The sequence below is a fragment of the Myotis yumanensis genome, unplaced genomic scaffold (assembly GCF_028538775.1).
Source record: "Myotis yumanensis isolate MYYU_CA2020_CCGP unplaced genomic scaffold, mMyoYum1.0.hap1 SCAF_6, whole genome shotgun sequence".
In the NCBI taxonomy this organism is placed as follows: domain Eukaryota; kingdom Metazoa; phylum Chordata; class Mammalia; order Chiroptera; family Vespertilionidae; genus Myotis; species Myotis yumanensis.
The window spans coordinates 24,741,877-24,763,504 of record NW_027223757.1 but is presented as its reverse complement, the minus strand read 5'-3'; the positions used below and the strand labels follow the sequence as shown (position 1 = coordinate 24,763,504).

At 42.9% G+C, this 21,628-nt stretch overlaps 1 long non-coding RNA gene across 2 annotated transcripts in view; it reads right to left on the bottom strand.

Moving 5' to 3' along the window:
• LOC139012201 (uncharacterized) overlaps nucleotides 1-21,532 on the bottom strand; it is a 67,934-nt gene extending 46,402 nt beyond the window's left edge. For both annotated transcript variants that reach the window (XR_011471832.1, XR_011471831.1), the window contains exons 1-2: nucleotides 21,435-21,532; nucleotides 14,715-14,822 (exon numbers count right to left, since the gene is read on the bottom strand). This is a non-coding gene — a long non-coding RNA (uncharacterized lncRNA). The remainder of the gene's footprint in view (nucleotides 1-14,714; nucleotides 14,823-21,434) is intronic.
• Nucleotides 21,533-21,628: the final 96 nt, after the last annotated feature.

The following is a 21,628-nucleotide window of genomic DNA, read 5'->3' as shown; positions in this document are numbered from 1 at the left end:
CTGGTTTCTAGTCTCCTCACTAGCAATCCATCCTGATTAGTCATCCTGGAAGAAAACATTTTTCAGGGATTTCCCAGGCCCTGTGGCTTTCAGCAGAACATACCAATAAGAGGCTTCTCTCACCCACTTCCCCAGGCCAATGCACAAACATGCCCTCCTTGATACCCAACTGAACCACAAAGGTCTGCCTGAACTCCACAGAAAAGAACCATGATTAGAGCCAGCAGCTAGAATGATTGGGCCCCTCTATTTGTAGTGATTTGATGAAATAATTTAGTCTCTCTTAATTTAAGAAGCATGGGTGATTAAAAAAATACCAATACTGATTAAATTGGGCCAAGGACTAATGCTTTCTAATAAAATATAACCTCACACACCTATTAAAATAGTTAAAGTAAATAAATAAAAAATATTCTTAAAAAACCTAAACCATCAAATACTGCACTGGCAAGGACAAGTTGCAGCTGGAACTCTCATTCACTGCTGGTGGGAATGCACTCTGGAAAATTGTTTGACAGTTTCTTCAAAATTTAAATATTTAACATATGACTCAGGAGTCCCATTCCTAGTTATTTTCTCAAAAGACACTAAAACATAAGACCACACACCAAAACAACAATAACTATAAGTGAATAGTTATACAATTTTATTCATAACCACCCCAAACTGAAAACAACCCAAATGGCCATCAAATGGTGAACAGATAAATTGTTGTACATCCATAAAACAGAATCCTACAAAGGAATAAAAAGAATGAAGTCTTGATGCATGCAGCAACCTGGATGAATTTCAAGTGCACATTGCTAAGTGAAAAAAAGCCAGACAAGCCCTAACCGGTTTGGCTCAGTGGATAAAGCGTCAGCTTGCGGACTCAAGGGTCCCAGGTTAGATTCCGGTCAAGGACATGTACCTAGGTTTTGGGCACATTCCCAGTAGTGGGTGTGCAGGAGACAGCTGATTGATGTTTCTAACTCTCTATCCCTCTCCCTTTCTCTCTGTAAAAAATCAATAAAATATATTTTTAAAAAGAAAAAAGCCAAACAGTACCAGGTAGGTGCTAAAAATATAGGGGGGAAACTTTGTAAAGCATATGATTGTCTAACTACTATGCTGTATATCTGAAACCAATACAAAATAAAGTGGTTGGCAGTGAAACAACACCGGGTATTAGACCAGTGGAGTCAGATGAGACCTTGGTTCAGCAACCTCGGTATATGAGTTCTGGCTAGGAAAGAATTCATAGTCAAGACTCAAACTATAGAGAATGTTTATTTAGAAAGTCACAGAGGTAAAGGTGTTACTGTCATTAGCAAGTTATTGATGGGAGAAGAAGCACATGGGGAGACATTGTTGAGCATGGTCAGCTGGGAAGCAAAGGCCTGTTTGCTTCAACAGAAAGCTACAGCTACACACACACACACACACACACACACACACACACACACCACCCCAACCCAGGGAACCACTGGTCCATTTCAGGCAGATCACTGGGGGGAAAGGAAAGAACAAAGGTGGAGGTAATCACATGTGCAATAAAGTCAAAATAGTGCAGGGGAGGTGCTGGACCATAGATACTTGTCATTCTAACCTGGGAAAAAGATCTTTTGCTAGGGGGATAGATCCCAATGCAAGCATGTGAAATCTTGAGAAGTTAATTGGCTATTTTGAATTGGCTATTTTGAAAATGCTCCTGGTTAAAACCCAAGGAGACAAAGCATATTCTCATTCTCTCTCTCTCTCTCTCTCTCTCTCTCTCTCTCTCTCTCTCTCGGTGACTCTCACCCATCAGTGCCATCATGCATTCTCTCCTGCCGGGGATGTGGGTCTAGTGGCCATCTGGGGCCTGCAGACCACTTAGGCTCCCAAGGACTATGAAGCAGAAACTCTGGACACTGGTTTTACTTTGGCCCTGCTGAAGACATGGTTGGATTTTTTCCATGGCAGAATGGAGGGAGGTGGGACATTAGAAGCCCAGGGGCAGGGGTGACCATCACCAATAAACCACCTTGTCACGTGGATTATTAAAATGCCTTTCTCTAGAGCCTGTTTCCCACTGGCAACAGAAGAAGTGAGCCGTAAAAGAAATGGTCTCAGGAAACAAGTTACAGAGGCAAGAGAAGGGCCCTTATAGCTTAGGCTAAAGAGAGAGGCAAGGAAAAGGAGCCTGGGGTAGGTGGGGGAGGAGGGGCGAGGGCGGGTGGAGGGGGGAGAAGGCACAAGTGTGCTCTATAGAGAGAGCAGAACACACTGGATCCTCCCTCTTGAGGGTATTTTCCTGGAGGTCTCAGGGGAGGATCTAACATGATATTCATCAGCTTTCCAGGTGTGTCCTTTTGAGACAGGCCAGGAAGCCAGGACAAGCAGAGTAGGGAAACTGAGACCAGACAGCTGTACAGCAGTTTGCAGCCATGTAGAAAATCACGATGCCAAGCAGTTGCAGCCATCTAGTAAATCCTATCTTCCCTAAAACAGGGACACTTAAGAGGAAATGGTTAGCACTTCTCCCCAGCCAGAGGGTAAACAGCTTAAACCACCCTATTCAGAGAGACAGATAGCAGATAACCGATTGGTTCGATTTGCAGACCAAACCCAAGGACAGATGAAATTAAGAGAATAAATCTCATTTTGGTACATCAGCATAAAGCTGGTGAATATTCTATTGAAATACTCTCCTAAGACGTCCCCCAAACACCCAGCCTTTAAAATCCTTCAAAACAAAAGTCCCAGCACCTAGTCTTCTTCCCAAGAGCACACGCATGCCTCTCCCCCTTCTTTCCCCTCAGGCATGCATCTCCTAAACTCTAAGGGACCCCACTAAGCTTCCACCACGGTGGCAGTGGGCAATGGCAGTTCATCCCAGGCAAATGCCCGGAGCCTGTCCCCAAGGCTCCCTTTTCTCTGACTTCTTTGTGAGCAGACCAGCCTGGGCTCATTTCCCCAGCCCTTTCTTGTTTCACTGTTCCTAGCTTTAATTAATGTCCTCTAAAATTCACCTGGACTCATGTTGTGAAATTTTTCCTGCACAAAGTCAAGCACCATACACTACCAGCTGGCTCTAGGCAGACCTGTCAAGGGCCAGATCCCCTTTCTGGTAACACTTTCAGAGTTGTGGACTCTACTGATTGGTGGGCACCAGGGCAGGTAGTCATTAGTCAATGCAGCTGATCCTGAAGTCAGCTATGGAATTGTTTGCCTGGTTTTGCTGCTTTTCTGGGCCTGGAGCTTAAACACAACTAAGGCCTAGATGTATCTGATGCAGTTAGAACTTCATTGCATTGGGGGCTTAATGCTTAGGGCTATTCTCTGGCCCCCTTGCATATGACAAGAGAGGAAAGGTGGGGGGGGGGGGGGGGTCTGAACCATATGACCAGAAATAGAAAGGTCAGGGGGTCTAAACTGTCTGACCAGCCATACGCTAGGGGAGGAAAGATTCGCCTGAAGGCGAGGTCCTTGTTTTCCCAGTTTCGCCCATTGCTAGGCACTGGGGGCTTACCCTGGTGACTTTCTGTACCTGGCCCATTGTCCTTGCTCTGCTCAGGTCTGTCTAAATGCTTAACAAAAACTGTAATTGAAAAACAACAACAAAAGAAAACACTGTCCCGTGAATTTATTTTCTCAGTAGAGAACTTAATTCATCCCACTACAATAAGCAACATAGTTAAAAAGAAAAGTTTATACTTATACCTATACTAACTAGCCCTCCAGACTATCACATATAATATTAAATACCCCCCAAAGCAGTTAAAGGCTGGCAAGAAAATGTTTAAGAATTATACATATACTGAAAAGAGTTATGCTATGAATGTGTCTTATCTATGTGTGTCTACTGGGAATAAAATTCATGGCTCTTTCCTTCCTGGCAAGGAAGTAAGGACACCTTTCATAATCCATTTTTGCAAATGAGTAAAATGCTGGAGGAGGAGGACAGCCAAACAAAAAAGAAAGAAAAGAGACAAGTAAGGTCACACCTGAGTGTTAGAAAAGGTTTCTTGAAAAACTACCTGGTCAAGGATATGTATCAATACCTATACAGAGTAGTTAATTAAGAATGTGGGGCTAAAAAAAATTAATACTTTTCTTCCCACCTTCTAAGTTCTTCTGTCTGGGCTAATAACCAAATTAATAGAGACAGACTAATAGGAGAAAATACAATTTTTAATACATGCTCATGAGGAATTCACATAAGCATGAAAATTCTAAGGCAGTGAGGCAACATTGGGTACATAGGACATTTTTGGACAAAGGAGAGTGGGGTGGGCACAGGGTATTAGATTTCAGAAGTGAGAATGGGCAGTTTATAGGTAGTTAAGGAAGAGTAGAACATTCATGGCAGGAAAATTCTTTACTAGGCAACTTAGAAACACTGGGACATGGGGTAGCGGGCTTGGAGTCTTCTTGACCTATGCTAGGATGAATATTCTTAAGGTGATTAAGCCAAGGCTCCCTTCCTAAAACAGGTTTCTCTGTCTGAATCTCTTGGGCAGGAAAGGGCGGAGGGTCAAAGTTTCTTTCTGAGTCTTTGTTTCTAAATAAAAATATTAATATCAATATCCCAAAAGGCAGCTTCAGGGTGGCAAAACTTTAGTCTTCTTCAAGGACATGGTATAGAATGTAAACTACAGTGTTGGGAAATAAAAATAATTTTTAACAAACAGTTGTTAAAATTAGTAAGAAATATGGCCAGTGGGAAATGTACTAGGAAGCATGTGCATCAAAAGGAAGAAGAGAAAATAAAAACTTGGGGTCTACTTTCCTTCTTTCTTCTGCGTACTTGTTTTTAATATCAGGAAACTTTCATCATTCTCCTCAAAAGTCCCCAGGATTAAATCTTGGCTTCCTCAATCTTGAAACAATGGCTAAGCTATTTATCACAGTTTACCACTTTCCTCTTCCCACAGTGCAAGGAGCCTTGGATAGAAAGTAGATGGGGTTGTTTGGAAACTTTTAAAGGTATGCTTTCTTTCAGAGGTCAGGGCCGAGGGGATTTTCCTGGAAGAAGACAGTAGTAGGAAGCCTGCAAGAATGGAAAGTCCTGGATGCTTGGTCAAGAGCCCAGCCTTCAGGATAAGCCAACTGAGTTGGGACTTTGGTAAATTCAGTTAATTCATCTACACCTCTGTTACTATTGAAGGGAACCAAAGTTTTAGCACCCTGAAGCTGCCTTTTATGGATATTTATTTTTAAGCTGTTTATTAAGAAACAAAAGACTCAGAAAGAACTTTTGACCCTTTCCCTTGGGACCTCGGAGATTCAGATGGAAAGGCCTCCTCCAGGAAGGAGATCTTAGGATGTTTGTTATCAGTGGAAGTGGAATATTCCTGTTCCCACTGAGTGTTGGGGGTAGTGTCCTTATAATATCTAGAGAAAAAGAATTTCTGACATTCACACAGAATTACATCTCTATGTTTCCAAAATCCCATTTCCCTTAATCCAGTCCTGGAAGAAGTGTAGCTGGGGATTAAGTAGAGCTAGAAGCAAAGCCAGTGTCCAGAGTTTCTGTTCCATGTTGCAGCTGGGTCCAGTTCAGTATCAGGTTAGTCCATTAGTCCACTGTGTGAGAGGTAAGCAGGAGCCAGAGCCACGGAAGCCAGGAGTCACCCAAGAGCAACAGGTCAAGAGCACAGAGGGCCAAGAGAGGGAACTCCTTTGTTCAGGCAATCAAATATTCCAAATCTTCCCAAGCTTGCAGTGGCCACACCCATTCTGGCCAATGACCTCTGTTTCCAGGTGTGACTGACAACAAGCACCTTTGCTAGGCCATCCAACTTTACTAGACATGCATCTATCTCCCCCCTGTTCAGTCCCTTCCCCCAAAGATCTGCAGGAATGGACTGGTGGCTCCCTGGGAAGTGTTAAATTAGCTTCCTGGCAAAGCTGCCCAAATGACAGGCCTATAATATTTGGCCTTCCCTTTGCTCCTTTATCATTATTAATAACTAGGTTAATTACTATGGCTTCATGTTCACTAGCCTAATTTGACTTAAGTATGATAGTGTGGCTTTAGGCAAAGGCCTATTGATTAGATACCTTCTGGGTTCCATTGTTTCTGAGCTACCTAGCAAGAATTTACCTGCTATGTATCTTCTGCTCTTCCTCAACTACCTGTAAATCATTCTTGCTTCCAAAATCTAACACCCCACTCACCCCCTTTTTGCCTTTGCCCAAAATGTCATATATACCCAATGTTTACCCCACTGTCTTTGGAATTTTCATGTCTATGTGAATTCCCCATATGCACGTATTAAAATGTAATTTCTCTTGTTAATCTCTGTAATTTGATTGTTAGTCCAGCTAGAAGAACTTAGAAGGTGGGAGGAAGTATTAATTGTTTTAGTCCCCACATTACATATATAAAATGATAATAACCAATAGTGGTGCTATCTGCAGCTTACAACTGTGGGATTCCAATAATATCATGGCTATTTAAAAGTGCTTCCTAAGCTGTAAAGCAAACAATATGTTCCTGTTTCTATTGTTATATCAGTCAGTATCAGGTTAGTCCATTAGGGGTGGTATATATGCTCAAGTAAACTGCAATGTGAAAGATTAAAGAAATATTAAATACAGTTACTAGATCATGATCCCAGTTAAACATCTCCATTTTAGAATCGGACTGTAACAGGGGTACTTCTCCACCTACAGCTGGAGCAGACTCATGAGTAAAAATCAGAAGCCATCCAGTGGTCTCCATGAGGAAGTAGAGTTCTTTGCTACCCCAAAATATTCCTTCTGTGATACTGATTCTTTTAAGCTGCTCATTTTAAGGAAAGGAAAGACTCAGAATTAAAAAATAACAACAAAAAATAAACACACCTTTGGACCTCCCTCCTTACTTCTCTAAAGAAATTCAGACAGAAAAACCTGTTAGGGAGGCTAAGGAAGGAAGCTCATAAAATGAACTAAGCATGGCAGACAGGGAAGAATCTAGCAAAGTCTGTTTGCTAGACTGCCTTCTATGTCCCGTTGTCTCTTAGTGGCCCAGCAAGAATTCATTCACCAAATGTTTGCTCCTTCTCATCTACCTGTGAATTGCCTCCTTTCCCTTTGAAGTCTGAGCCCCCTGATTCCTCTGCTTAGCCCAGAATAGCATATATGCCTCAACTGCCAGATTTGTTCATTAGGTCTTATATTTTTAGGGAATCCCCATATGTACATATATAACAAATTTTATTTTCTCATATTAATCTGTCATATGTCAATTTGATTAGACCAGCCAGAAGAACTTAGAAGGATAGAAAGAAAATTATTCTTCTGCCGGGAGCCGGTCCATCCTTGCTGCTTGACACAGTCGCTGCAGAGAAGAAACATCTGCACAGCGTATGTTTCGGGGGACCTGGCGTATGTGGCATACTGTTCTTGATATGTTTGTTCCCCTTAGCGCTATGTGTTTTAACCAAGGTCACCTCTCTAAGAAAGGTTGTTTCCCCAGGTAGGGATTTTTCCCTGAAGTTAGGGAGGAGATAAAACCCCTTAACTAAGTGCCAGGTGGGTAGTTAATCATGCTTAAGCTACATAATCTTTACTCCCTGGGATGGAGATAAGAAACACCCTAACCTTTGGAATAGAAGTTGATAGGATTAAAATCAACTGGTATAAATACAGATGTAACAAGACAACAAAAGACAGAATCTAGAGACAGGACTTGGCTGGAGATCCTACAGAGAACCTAGAGAGAGAACCTAGCGAGAGAACATGGCAAAAGATCCTGGACAGAACCTGGCTACAGATCTTGGCTGGAGAACCTAGACAGAACACGGTGACCGAACCTGGCTAGAACCTGGCTGGAGAACCTGGCTGGAGAAGCTGGATGGAGAACCTAGCAAGAGAACATGGCTACAGAACCTGGCTGGAGATCCTGACCAGAACTTGGCTGAATCCTAACCAGAACTTCGCTGGAGACCAGAACTTCGCTGGAGATCCTGACCAGAACTCGGCTGGAGTTCCTGGCTTGAGATCCTGGAGGGAGAACCTCGCTATGCTGATCAACTGAACGCTGACCCCGTGCCATTCCTTCTTCACCGACTCCGACTCCGTCCACACCTTTGGGGACCCCTGGACCCGCTGGGGTTGGACTCCAGCATTCTTCCTCCTTTATAATGGAGCGAGGTGGGAATGAATGTGGTGGCAGATGGCAGGCTGTTGCAGTACCAAAAACAGCCTGAGACCAACATAGTGACCACATATATGTAGAGAAGATGGCAGAAATGAAGGACATCATTTTCTAGTCCAGTAGATTTGAATGAGTTCATGTGCCATTTTACTTTCTCTTAGCCACATCCTATCTAATAAAGATGGAATATGCAAATTGACCATCATACTGTCACAAATATGGCGGTGCCCATAGCCACAAGATGGTGACATCCAGTTCCCTCAGCCCCGCCGGAGTCCCCCAGTCCTTTCAGCCCCGCTGGGGGTGGCAGGTGCACGATGCAGTCGGACCCGCCCTTAGCCCCCCAGCTGCCCAGGGCCTGCCCAAGGCACAGGCAAGTTTCGGATGGTGGCCGCCCAGCCGCCCAGGGCTGCCCGAGGCTCAGGTAACCAGGGCTGGCTGAGGCTTGTGCTGCCAGCAGTGGCAGCAGCAGAGGTGTGATGGGGGTGTTGCCTTCCCCTGATGGCTGGGTCACCTCCCGCCCCTGAAGGCTCCCGGACTGTGAGAGGAGGCAGGCCGGGCTGAGGGACCCCGCCTCCAGTGCATGAATTTTCATGCACTGGGCCTCTAGTTAAGTATAAAAAGTATAAAGAAACAAGTGAAATTAATTTTGATAGTGTATTTCATTTAATTCATTATATTCAAAATATAATCATTCAGTATATAATCAATATAAAAACAAACAATAGCGATGTGTTTTACTTTTTTTAATACTAAGTCTTCCAGATTCAATGTGTATTTTGCACTCACAGCATATCTCTGTTTGGACAAGCCACATTAAAAGTGTTTTGTGACCATATGTAGCTAGTGGCAAGTCTAGACTGTAAAAACCTCTTTAGATGTTTTACTCTTTCTCATTTCCTAACCTCCAAACTGGACTGGGTTCATAAGTTTTTACAAGATTGCATGCCCAGTCTGTTTTTTATTTTAAAAGAGAAGAGTCTGTCCACATAAATTTGGACTAAAGCAATGTTTACGGTGAGTGTTCCAGCTAAAAACTACAATTACACCTCAACCAACTCCCTGGCTCCTCTTCACTGCTGACACTTTAACAAACACATTTTAAGCTCCAAAGTTGAAAAAGCAAATCTTTTGAAGTGATAATGAAGTAATGATTAGAATTTAACACCTTCTAAAAATGAAACTCATCACTATAGCTATTTAAACTTCTAGGCTCTAATTCGAAACCTCCCTAATTTTTTTTTTTGACAGAAAATGAGCACAATTTTTGCCATCAGAATATTACTTCTGTCTTTGTGTCCATTTTTCTAAAAGAAATACTATATAGATAACTTAAATTTCTCTTTTTTAAGATTCTTTAATTGATTTTCTTAGAGAGAGAGGAAGGGAGAAAGAGAGAGAGAAACATTGATGTGAAACATCAATCCCTACCAGTATTGAGCCCAAAACCCAGGAACATGCCCTGACCCAGAATCAGACAACATTTCAATACACGGGATGATGCCCAACCAACTGAACCACACCGGCCAGAGCTAGATAACTTAAATTTAACATAATCACATTTCAATAACCATTTTTATAATGAAATTCTGACTTGTTGAAAATTTTAGGGCAATAAGACATAAACTCAGACTCTGTTCCCCATGAGGTTGAGTACAGCCAACAGTGGCTTACGGATTGGGGGTGGGGGTGTTCTTCATCCTCACCCAGTCAGAAATGGGGCCCAGGTCCTGCAAGGCAAGATCAGGACACCATTCACCTCCCTAATTTCTCCTCTGTCTCAGATTTCCAATTTTCCTGTGGGATCACACCCAGAATGTATGTGAAAACAATCCTAGACACCAATTGTCTTCTTCCTGAAGCAGATGATATTAATATGCTTTTTGCTGAATGTTTTGCTTCCAGAGGTCATTGGGGCCAAGTTCAACTGATACCAGTTATAACAATCTGGTTATTAATTAACAGGAAAGGAGTACAGGGGAGACTATATAATATAGGCATCATCTATGCACTTTGCCAGGAAGTTACAGCTGACATTCTCCAAGTGTGTTCCTCACAGATCAGATCCCTGGGGAAGGGACTGGACAATAGATGCTTGCCCAGTAAGGTCAGGGTGACTTGGGAAAATTGTGCTTACTTGTCAGTCACACCTGAGAACAAGTCAGAGGCCACTCAAGCACGGGAAGATTTGATATTTAAGCTCCTGAACAAAGGGAGTTTTCTCTCTTGGTCTTTGGGACTCCTGTTGCAGGGGGCAAGCTCCCCTGCATTTGCCCACACCATGGACTGATGGAGTAAATCTAGCCTAATGCCACGCTGGACTCAGCTCCACCATGGAATGGAAACTCTGGACTCTGGTCCTGCTTTTAACTCTACTAAACCCACAGCTACACCTTTTTCAGGACTGGATTAAGGGACATGGGACTTTGCAACCCGAGAAATATAATTCCACACCAATAAAAGCCATTCTTTATTCCATTTGAGTTTTTTAAATTCCTTTTCTAAATATATTGCAAGAACCCCACTCCCACTAGTGAGGGAGGAATCTCAGCAACCCAATACTCTGACAACACAACTTTCAGGTCTTTTCTTACTATCAGACTTTTTCTTACTATCCCAGGCCTGCTTCTGGGAACTTGGTTCTGTGTCAGGCTCTACCTCTTTCCTCAGCCTTCTCAGAAACAAGTACTCCCTAACTAAATAGGAAGACTCATGTCAAAAACCAACACCTGAGTGAGTGGGAAAAATCTATGTGCCCATGGATTGTATTATCCTGAGAAAGTGCTCAGAATCTATCTTTACATTTAGTATCTATCTTGACCAAAAAAAGAGAGCATCTTTTTAACTTTTGCTGAACAAACAGGATAGTTGGACAATAGATGCTTGGCTAAGTTGTGATGGCTAAGTTTATGTATCAATTTGGTTGGGTCACTGTGCTCAGTTAGTTAGTCAAACATTATTCTGGACATTTCTGTGAGGATGTTTTTTGATGAGATTTACCTTTAAATTGTCAGACTTTGAGTAAAGCAACTTGACCTGCATAATGTAGATGGGCCTAGAGTGAGGAGTCCTGTCCACTCTACCCAAAACCCGCAACTGCTATGCAGCAGGGGAGGGCTGGGGTAGACATTACAAGAAACAACCATATGTTCAAAGCAGATCCTCACACTTCCCTAGGCTTGGTCAGAAAGAGCTGGCATCATAGTCTATTAAATCACCAACTAAATTGTGAAACATTAAACATGATTGAATAAGTAAGTATTCACCATATAACAGAACCAATAGAATGTATGTGGGGGGTGGGAGAGTGGGGCAGAGAAGTAGGGAGAGGGAGAGAGAGAGATTGGTTTTAAGGAATTGGCTCATGTGATTATGGATTCTGGCAAGTCTAAAATCTGCGGACAGCTGGCAGCCTGGAGACCCAAGGAAGAGTCAATATTTCAATTCAAGACCAAAGGCTCTTTGCTGGTAGAATTCCTTCTTGTAGGGGGCAGTCAGTCATTGTTCTATTAAGATTCTCAACTGATTGAATGAGGCACCACCAATGGCCTGGCCCTGCTACTTATCATGGGTCCTTTGGCACCTGTTTAAGGCTCCTGAACATTTCATGACAGTCAGCAAGTCCCAATATCCTACCTAAGACTTGTTTGTTTCATCACTCTGAGGAGTTGTAGTAGGTGGTTTCACCTAACACCACCCTCCAGAATCTCCACTTCAGCCCCACTAAATAACAAAAGTTAATGGCAGGAATGTCAAAATAGAGTGAGTAAGGGTACAGAGTGTGTTGGGACTGAGGGTTAGAGAAAAGAGAATAAAACTGTGATCAAACGATGCTGAGAAAAGAGAAATTCTGGCTATGACTTCTTAAGCACTTTCTCTATGCCAGGCATTGCATTATACTTTTACACATACTCACTGAATTCTCACATCTGCCCTATGAGATGAGTCTGATCATTATCCACATTTCACAGATGAGAAAAGTGAGGCACGCAGAAGTGTAAGAATTATTCAAAGTCCCAGAGCTATTAAATGATGGGGCTGCCCATTTCTTTAATTAACTCCTGTATTCTCTGGCAAAGAAACTAGGCATGTGCATAATTAGGAAAGGACATCCTTCCTGGGACTCCTCTGGAAACAAACTGAGCAAGTTGCATCCCTGAACTCCATGTTTCTTTTTGTGTGTTTCCATCATAACCATTCCTTTTCTTTTGATGTAATTTTTTTAAAAGATGATAATGTCTCCACTTAGGTCATGATGAACTCATTCCTCCCTCTTTTGGTCTAAGGCAGTGGTCAGCAAACTCATTAGTCAACAGAGCCAAATATCAACAGTACAACGACTGAAATTTCTTTTGGGAGCCAAATTTTTTAAACTTAAACTATATAGGTAGGTACATTGTTATTAACTTAATCAGGGTACTCCTAAGCTGGCCTTTGCTAAAGACGTCCTCAATCTGATTGAGGTGCGTTCACTAAGGTCGACCCCTTCCAACTCTCCCATCCACACTCGTCTTGTATACTTGTTTCGTCTATCACTAGCACTAACCACTGCACAATGAGACTGCTGACTGACTGGCTCACTCAACTCGTGCATGAATCGCACGTGCCTCCCTTGGGCTTTGTATCCCATGGCCCACCTGCGCCGTGTCTCCCATTGCCCGACCGACCGACATCCCCCACTTCTTCTAACGCCACTTCTTCAAAATAGACTCGCCCAGGCCGAAAACCGACTTCTGCACATGGGCCATGAAGTTTCAATTGAACTGTACATGCACGCCCGCATGTGGTGTTTTGTGGAGGAGCCACACTCAAGGGGCCAAAGAGCTGCATGTGGCTAGTGAGCTGCGGTTGGCCGACCACTGGCCTAAGGGATAGTATTGGCTTCATTATATCTTGATTTTAATAAGCAAGCTCCTTTATAGATACAGGAAATAGATTGGTGAGGAGTAGGCAAAAATGGGTAAAAGGGTCAAAGGTATAAACTTTTAGTTATAAGATAAATAAATCATTGGGGTATAATGTACAGCATGGTGGCTATCCTATATAATAAAAGGCTAATATACAAATTGACTGAATGATGGAATGACCGGTCGCTATGATGCACACTGACCACCAGGGGGCATTCTCAATGCAGGAGCTGCCCCCTGGTGGTCAGTGCACTTCCACAGTGGAGCGCGCTCAGCCAGAGCGGGGTTTATAGCTGGTGAGCGCAGTGGCAGTGGCAGAAGCCTCTCCTGCCTCCATGGCAGCACTAAGGAGCAGCAAGCCGAGTGGTAAGGAGCAAGGGGTCCCGGACTGTGAGAGAGCGCAGGCCAGGCTGAGGGACCGCCCCCCCTTAGAGTGCATGAATTTTGTGCACCGAGTCTCTAATAGTTAATAATAGTCTATTGCATGTTTGAAAATTGCTAAGAGAGTACACCTGAAAAGTTCTATCACAAGAAAAAAAAATTGTAACTCTGTATGGGAATGGATGTTAACTAAATTTATTGTGATGGTCATTTCACAATATATACAAATACTGAGTCATTATATTCTACACCTGAAATTAATATAATCTTGTTTGCGGTCTTCTCTCAGACTGCTGATGTACTTAAAACTGACATGAATGACTGAGGAATGAGTGCAGTGGAGGTGCAGAGTTTGTGAGTCTCTAAGTCAGAAGCTATAAAAGGCAAAAATGAGGGAAATGCAAGCTGACGATGCTGACAGATTTGTTACTTGCAATCCCTGAAATCTAAGGTAGTAGGCATTTTTTTTGTCAAATATATAGTCATTTCATATTCGTCTATAGAAAAAGACATGCTGTTAACTTTTTTTTCTTCACCACTATTTGGTGGTTGCTAGGAGACCAAGGTGAGAATAGAAACTGGTTTCAAGAATTTGTTCAAAGATCTTCCCTCTCCTTTTGTAAACAATTTCTCGATTACTCTCCACCCTTTCAAATAGAACTGACCACTCCCTGCTGTGTTCTTACCAAGCTGGCACAACTTCTGTTGCAAGACAAGGTTGTATTGCTATTTTTAATCCCTCTCATAAATTCCTTCAGAGAGGAAGTGATAGCTTTTTTTCTTTAAATTGCTGTGATAGGGGTGATCTAGCAAATAATAATACACAGCTAATGTTTATATACTTACCTAACAGGGGATGGGGTTAAGCACTGCTCATAATTATCTCATTTAACCTTCACAATGATCCCATGAGGTATACATTATTCTATCTCCACTTTACCGGTAATGAGAGGCAGGAACAGAGAAGTTAGGTAACCCCCGAGATTATAATCAGCAGCGATGGACACACTGAACGCAGGTAGTCCAGTTTCAGAGGCTTCGTGCTTGATTATTATATCATGGTACAATAATACTGTTTCATAAAATGTCTGATGATGGACTGACTATAGCAAAGACTGTCTTGCTCACTCCTAACCACTAGCTAGGATTCTGTGACAAGATTAAGACACAGATCCATATTATACATTTCCATGAAGGCAAAAATTTTCTCTACATAATTGGGAATAGTGTCTTAGTCTGTTCAGGCTGAATAACACAGAATACTATAGAATACCATAGACAGGGCAGCTTTTAAACAACAGAAATTTATTTCTCACAGTTCTAGAGGCTGGGAAGTCCAAGATCAAGGCGCCAGCAGATTTGCTGTCTGGTGAGGGCCCACTTCCTGGTTCATAGCTAGCTGTTTTCTTCCTCTTCTTCTTCTTCTTTTTTTTTTTTGAGAGAGAGAGAGAGAGTGGAAGGGAGGGTGAGAGACAGAGAGAGAGAAACATTGATGTGAGAGAGACGTATCAATTGGTTGCCTCCCACACATACCCCAACCAGGACTGGGGATCTAACATGCAACCAAGGTATGTGCCCTTGACCAGAATTGAACCCAAGACCCTTCAGTCTGCAGGCTGACACTCTATCCACTAAGCCAAACCAGCTAGGGCCAGCTGTCTTCTTCTCACATGGTGAAGGGACAAGGGAGCACTCTGGGGTCTCTTTTATAAGGGTTTTAATTCCATTCGTGAGGGCTCCCACCTCTCAAAGGGCCCCATCACCAAATACCATAATATTGGGAGTTAGGATTTAACATATGAATTTTGAGAGACACAGACATTCAGTCTATAGCAAGTAGTAAGAAATTATCATTTCATTTTTGGTTTGATTTCTAGTCCGAAAAAATCATCTTATAAATTCTTCACTCATACAAACTTAATATATTTCAACTCTCTTTTAGAGGTCTGGATGGTAGCACATATATATTCTTTGATCAAAGTATTGATTATGATAGCTTGCCACCAAGCTATCACTAAGGGTTAACTTTTTTTTCTTACCCTTGACCAGAATCGAACCTGGAACCCTTCAGTCAGCAGGCCGCCGCTCTATCCACTGAGCCAAGCCAGTCAGGGCAAGGTTAACTTTTTTTTAACGCCATTCTCTCAATCACACACTCACATTTCTTCATTCAGTATATTTATTAAGCACCAATTATGTGCTGGTCATTAGAGAGATTGTTCCCTCATGGAGCATCTGTTCCAGATGTGAGAGGCAGACTTTAAACAATGTGTAGAATGCCATCTGGAGTGCTTCAGAGAAGGTTAAAGCTGGCACGGGGCAAAGGGCATGCCAGGTGTGGGGGAGCAAGAAGGGATGTCCTCACCTATGACATGTGACAGGAAGCAACATCTAAAATGTTCTCAAAGGTTAACTTTACTTAAAGGATGATATGAGGCAGTGGTCCCAAACTCAAATGCCTACGGGACCAAGAATCAGTTAAGCAGTGTGTGTGGTGATCAAGACAGTGGGCCGACGGTTCAACCTGGGAACTGTGGGCTGTAGAAAAAACTTTGATTTCTGTACAGTTAAATTTTCTGAGAAAATTTTACTGACACTTGGATATCTAAGCAAAAAGAACAACCATGGAAGTGAATTTATATGTGATTACCTAACAATCCAGAGAGATTTATCTCCCCGGAGCTGTGCGTTTTGTTTTAATATATTTTTATTGATTTCAGAGAGGAAGGGAGAGGGAGAGAGAGATAGAAACACCAATGATGAGAGTGAATCATTGATCGGTTGCCTTTTGCACCCCCCACAATGGGGATTGAGCCTGAAACCTGGGCATGTGCCCTGACCAGAAATTGAACTGTGACTTCCTGGCTCCTAGGTTGACACTCAACCACTGACCCACTCAAGCCAGGTTGTGTGTGTTGTTGTTTTTTTATGTTAAGGAGAAATGACCCCCACCCCAGAAAAATGGAGATAGATATTTCCTGGAATGTCAAGCTGGATACTCTAGTCTTGTCTTCCCTGTGGAAAAATTTATTTACAAAGCAAAGGGCAAGAAGCCAGGATCCTTTTCCTTTTGCATCTGCCTGCAGATTACAGAACTGTGTACTGAAATGTTCACCAAAGATCAAGATGGAAAGAGTCCTAAAGCTGAAGCCTTGTGAACCAGAGCAGTTCCAGGTTCTCAAAGCAGGACTGCCCATATCTAAAAACCAGCAAGACGGCACTGGGCATCGGTGCAGTGAACGAAAGCACTTAGACAGAGAGGAAGAAGCCCTGAAAGAGGAAGCGTAAGGTACTGGAGACAAATTGACTACGTCTTTACATTGCTAGTTCTTTTTTTAGCAAGTTTATCTAGACCAATGTTTTATGTGATGTTGAGAAGTGTTTTCTAAAAGAACAAGGTAGCTGTCCTTTATGGGACTGACCACACATGGCCTGAAATTATTAGGTACGCTCTTTTAGTTGCAAGAGACAAAGACACTCAGATTACCTTTAGTGACAAGTGATTCTGGTGAAGATGTGTGGGACAAAGAGGAAATAGTCCCCAGTGATCTGGTCCTCAGGGGCCACAGAGAGGGAACATTGTTACGGGTATACAAAGTGCTACCAAGCTTCTGACTACAGATGCAGCTCCAAGACCTGGGCCTCTTGTTCTCTCCTCACCAGGGATCTTTGCTTATTATTCTAGTATTCTACTTTCTGTCCTTGAGCTGGTTATTTCTTCTTTTTTTATTTTTGCTCCCCTTACCCCCAGCCATCTTCCCTTCCATTGTGATTTACTTTCACTCTCTGAAAAACAATTTATTTAGGTTGTCCTGGTATTGAGTGAGAAAAAAAATTTAATATATTTTTATTGATTTCAAGGAGGGAGAGGGAGAGATAGAAACATCAATGATGAGAGAGAATCATTTATCAGCTGCCTCCTGCACCTCCCACTGGGGTTCAAGCCTGCAACCTGGGCATGTGCCCTGACTAGGAATTGAACCATGACCTCCTGGTTCATAGGTCAATGCTCAACTAGTGAGCCACACTAGCCAGGCAGAGTGAGAAAACTTTCCGCTCAATTAACAGAAAACCAACTGGCTTTGGCTAATAGGACTTTATTTTTTGTCCTATAACAAGAGTCTAGAGGTAAGTGGTTGCAGATGTTGGTTCAACTGCTCAATGCTAATATTAACACCTGTGGTTGCAAGATGGCTGCTGCAGATCCAGGCAGCATGTGCCTACATTTAGGGAAGCAAGATTAGAAAAGGGTCAAGGCCAGCACCCTCTCCTGTTGCATCTGTAGCATGAGTATGCATGCACACAGGAAGACTCCTACTTCTGTCTCATTGCCTGGAACTGTGTCATATGACTATGCTTAACTGCTGTGACTATTGGGCAAGTGAGTATTGAGCTTTTAGAGCCTCTATAGTAGGAAGGTAGCAAGACAGAAGGACATTGAGAAAGGTTATTAGCAGTCAGCTAATGAAAAATGTCTGTCACTTTCACAAACTTGCATGTGGCATCTACCTTAGCCAGTGCTTAGAGATAAGCCATCTACTAGGAGACGTTTTGTAAAATATTGAATATTTACTCAATATTAATGGAATGATAGGCACTTGTCTAGGTGCACTTGTTCTCTTTAGTAATGCTTACCACAATTTTAGTAGTTATATGTTTGTGAATGATAAGTGTTATGGCAAAAACATAGCTAAGAAAGGGACAGTGTGGAGACATGGATAGAGTGAGAGGGCAGGGGAGTATTGGCTATAATTTATAGAATATTAGAATTTAGTACTAAATGCCACAAACTTTCCTTGCTTTAAAGGGAAACTGGCAGACATTTCTGCTCTAGAGAAGAGGGGAAGGAACTGCTCAGCGTCAGGAGACAAAAGTGTCCAGTTTTCACTGCACACCCAGTCTCTATTCTCTTTCAAATAGTTGGCCTATAAACTTACTTCCTCTAGGCCAGCGGTTCTCAACCTGTGGGTCTCGACCCCTTTGGGGGTCGAACGACCCTTTCACAGGGGTCGCCTAAGACCATCCTGCATATCAGATATTTACATTACAATTCATAACAGTAGCAACATTACAGTTATGAAGTAGCAACGAAAATAATTTTACGGTTGAGTCACAACATGAGGAACTGTATTTAGAGGGCCAGATGTTGAGAACCACTGCTCTAGGCTGTGCTTAGTGTAAACTTCAAACTTCCGAGCAGCACTTCAGTTTGCACTTGGCCCTGGAATCATCCACCTCTCACCCCATATTGGTTCTCTTGGTTTTTAAAAACTCACCAGCGGATATAGTAGGATTAACATATACTTCAATATTCTTAAGCATTAGGCATTGGATTTTTACCAAGGAAAGGCACTGCCCATTTTACTTCTGTGTGGCTATATAAGATCTATATGTTGAATTTTTAAGTGTGTTTTACTGATCATCCTCCTACCTCTCTTACTAGCTTGTGACTCCGCTTCCCAACCCTGGCTTTATCTAGGCCAATTCTCCCTTATCTTTCACCTTATAATATAATTGTAGCTGCCTTAAGAAAGAATTTTCTTAAAACTTAGACTGAGCTAAGTCTCTGTTTATGCTCCTGTAAATCCATTGCTCTCTTTGATAATGATTACCACAGTTTCAGTACTTATTTGTATAATAGCTTGATTAACGCTTGTTTTTGTTGTTGTTGTTAGTTTGGTTTTTTTAAATTGATTTCAGAGAGGAAGGGAGAGGGAGAGAGAGATAGAAACATCCATGATGAGAGAAAATCATGGATTGGCTGCCTCCGGCACGCCCCCTACTGGGGATGGAGTCCGAAACCTGGGCATGTGCCTTTGACTGGAATCAAACCTGGGACCCTTCAGTCCGCAGGCCGATGCTTTATCCACCAAACCAAGCCAGCTAGGGCTAATTAATGTTTGCTTAATCCCTTAGCAGACTGTAAGCTCCATGAGGGCAGGGGCCATATCTGCCTTGCTCAAGTCTATATCTCACTGTGCAGCAGTGCTGGACATACACAGTGGCACTCAATAATATTAGTGAATTAATCAATATCTTCAGTCTACAAGTGACTAGCACAGTACTTCAAAAGGCTAGTCTTCTATGGTAGACACTGATTGTGAAGCTCGGCCCAATCCCCTTCAGGAATAGAAGACTTAGCCCCATCTGCTCCCTAGTCCTGGCAGAAACCCTCAGCTCTCAGCACTCTTTGGAGAAGCCTAAGTTAAAGAAATGGACAGCCCCAAATCATTGGTTTGCATCCAATGTCTAATCAACGCTGGCAGTTGAAGGCCCAGCCATTCATATCAATTTAAGACACCTCTAAAAGGCCATCCCAGACCCAAGAGGTCTCTGAAGCCTTTGTTGGGATGGCATTACAGATCACCTTCTCCCTCTGCTCACCTCCCTTTCACAGGGATTGATCCCAGGACCATACAAGAGCATGTCTTGCATGCTAATCTCCCCCTCAGACTCTACTTCCTGGGTAACCCAACCTGTGATGGCTACCACAATTATGTTTACTGAACTGAATATTATGTTCTGTTCTACTCCATAGACTCCTAAACAACAAAGATCGGTTCTTATTTAACCATGCATCCTTAGAGTGACTAGAAGGTCCCTTTCCTATGTCCACCCAAAATTCACGTTTGAATTCTTACTCTCGAAGGTTTGATATTAGGAGGTTGGGCCTTTGTGAGGTGCTTAAGTCACAAGGGTAGAACCCTCATGAATGGGATTAGTGCCTTGATACTAGTACAACAGGTTCCTGAGAGATCCCTACCTCTTCCATCATGTGAGGTTACAAGAAGTCTGTTACCCAGAAAAGAGCCCTCAGTGGTCCATGATGGCACCCTCACCTCAGCCTTCCTGTTTTCAGAACTGTGAGAAATAAAATTGTTTTTCATAAGCCATGCCATAGTATTATTGCAGCCTGAATGTACTAAGAGAGTGCCATCATCAACATATCAAACAAAATATTCTCCAAAACACAGACTAGATGGAGCTAAAGCCATCCTATTCACTGTGGTCCAAGAGCTAGTGGCATTGGCATTCCCTGTGTATCTCATTAGGAATATAACATCTCAAGCCCCAACCTGAATCAGAGCTCCTGAATTTGAATCTGCACTGTAACAAGCCCCCCTCACCCCAGGTGATTCACCTGTACATTAAAGTTGGAGAAGTACTGAGCTAAGGGATTTATTCATATAAATAAAATGACCTAGCTAGCAATTCCTCTCAAGTTTGTACACTATTTCATATGGTTTTTCTCTAAAATTTTGCTTAACTGTAGTGTAATCATGTATTCTTTCAGTCAACAAGTACTTACTGAGTGCCAAAGGTTTCAGCCCTGTGGAATTTGAGAAAATAAATAACAATATGCATATTGCAGAGTGTGGGGTGAAGGCGCTAAGTGCCATGAAAATATAGTAGGTCAAGATAAAAAGAAGGGAAGGTGGGCTGAAATTTCAAATTTTTGCAAAAGGCCATGCTAAGCAGAGACTTGAAGCAGGTGAGGTAGTTAGCTTTATGCACACCCCGTGTGGCTGGAGTGGGATGGGAGAGGTGAGGAGTAACACAGATGTGAAAGCGGGTAGATCTCATGATGAGAGGCCATTTAATAAATTGATAATTGACATTTAATTGCTGAAAAGGTAATACAAGCTACTTCCCTCAAGAACAGTGTATTTCTTGGCCAAACCAAATCGATTTGGGCTGTGGAAGTTTCCATAAAACATTTCACCAGCGTAACTTCAGATTCGTCAAATACAAACGTAGGGATTAGAGAAGGCACTTAAGGGCTCTTCCTGTTCTAAAGGCTCCAAGTTCCCAGACACCTTGACGGGAAGTCTAATAGGACACAGTGATGTGGCTGGGTTGTGGCCTAGGGCAAAGCTTTCAACCCCAGGATACTGAGAAAATAGGAAGTAGAATCGTGGGGGGTGGTGCCAAGCAAGGAAAACAACAACAAACAGTAACCTTTGTACCCAGGTTCCTGAGAAACCCCTGCACCCAGGTGGCGACCCCAGACGGTCTTGCCCCTGACGCCTTGATACCTCGAAATCGGCCTCTCCTTGCCTTTTTGTCCCAATTCCGCTTCCCAGCCCGGGATCCAGTCCGGGGCGGTCTCCAGCCTCTCAGCTCACGTCCAGGGCCCACCCTTGGCCACGCCCCGCCCCGTCCCGTGGCCCCGCCCCTTCCCGCCGTCTGGCCCCGCCTCTGGTCTAATCTCCCACTGTCCACTCCCTGC